This window comes from Physeter macrocephalus, chromosome 10 (genome assembly GCF_002837175.3).
Source record: "Physeter macrocephalus isolate SW-GA chromosome 10, ASM283717v5, whole genome shotgun sequence".
Taxonomy (NCBI): domain Eukaryota; kingdom Metazoa; phylum Chordata; class Mammalia; order Artiodactyla; family Physeteridae; genus Physeter; species Physeter macrocephalus.
In genome coordinates, this window is record NC_041223.1 from 70,840,682 (window position 1) to 70,842,616 (window position 1,935).

Genomic DNA, 1,935 nt, shown 5'->3' on the forward strand with positions numbered 1-1,935 from the left:
TGTACCAACATTCGAATTATAGGGGTCTCAGAAGAAGAAGAGAAAAAGAAAAGGACTGAGAAAATATTTGAAGAGATTATACTTGAAAACTTCCCTCATATGGGAAAGGAAATAGTCAATCAAGTCCAGGAAGTGCAGAGAGTTCCATACAGGATAAATCCAAAAAGAAACACGCCAAGACACATATTAATTAAACTATCAAAAATTAAATACAAAGAAAACATATTAAAAGCAGCAAGGGAAAAACAACATATAACACACAAGGGAATCCCCATAAGGATAACAGCTGATCTTTCAGCAGAAACTCTGCAAGCCAGGAGGGAGTGGCAGGACATATTTAAAGTGATGAAGGAAAAAAACCTACAACCAAGATTACTCTACCCAGCAAGGATCTCATTCAGCTTTCATGGAGAAATTTAAACCTTTACAGACAAGCAAAAGCTGAGAGAGTTCAGCACCACCAAACCAGCTTTATATCAAATGCTAAACGAACTTCTCTAGGCAAGAAACACAAGAGAAGGAAAAGACCTACAAGAACAAACCCGAAACAATTAAGAAAATGGGAATAGGAACATACATATAGATAATTACCTTAAATGTAAATGGATTAAATGCTCCCACCAAAAGACACAGACTGGCTGAAAGGATACAAAAACAAGACCCGTATATATGCTGTCTACAGGAGACCCATTTCAGACCTAGGGACACATACAGACTGAAAGTGAGGGGATGGAAAAAGATATTCCATGCAAATGGAATTAAGAAGAAAGCAGGAGTAGCAAATCTCATATCAGACAAAACAGACTCTAAAATAAAGACTATTACAAGAGACAAAAAGGACACTACATAATGATCAAGAGATCGATCGATCCAAGAATAAGACATACAATTGTAAATATTTATGCACAAGAGACAAAGAAGGACACTACATAATGATCAAGAGATCGATCGATCCAAGAATAAGACATACAATTGTAAATATTTATGCACCCAACATAGGAGCACCTCAATAAATAAGGCTAATACTAACAGCCATAAAAGGGGAAATTGACACTAACACAATCATAGTAGGGGACTTAACACCCCACTTTCACCAATGGACAGATCATCCAAAATGAAAAATAAATAGGAAACACAGCTTTACATGATACAGTGAACAAGATGGACTTAATTGATATTTATAGGACATTCCATCCAAAAACAACAGAACACACATTTTTCTCAAGTGCTCATGGAACGTTCTCCAGGATAGATCATATCTTGGGTCACAAATCTAGCCTTGGTAAATTTACGAAAATTGAAATTGTATCAAGTATCTTTTCCGACCACGATGCTATGAGACTAGATATCAATTACAGGAAAAGATCTGTAAAAAATAAAAACACATGGAGGCTAAACAATACACTACTTAATAACGAAGTGATCACTGAAGAAATCAAAGAGGAAATCAAAAAATACCTAGAAACAGGGGCTTCCCTGGTGGCGCAGTGGTTGAGAATCTGCCTGCCAATGCGGGGGACACGGGTTCGTGCCCCGGTCCGGGAAGATCCCACATGCCGCGGAGCGACTGGGCCCGTGAGCCATGGCCGCTGAGCCTGCGCATCCAGAGCCTGTGCTCCACTACAGTGAGAGGCCCATGTACCACAAAAAAAAAAAAAATACCTAGAAACAAATGGCAATGGAAACACGATGACCCAAAACCTATGGGATGCAGCAAAAACAGTTCTAAGAGGGAAGTTTATAGCAAAACAATCCTACCTTAAGAAACAGGAAAAATCTCAAATAAACAACCTAACCTTGCAATTAGAGAAAGAACAAAAAATAACCCAAAGTTAACAGAAGGAAAGAAATCATAAAGATCAGATCAGAAATAAATGAAAAAGAAATGAAGGAAATGATAGCAAAGATCAATAAAACTAAAAGCTGGTTCTTTGA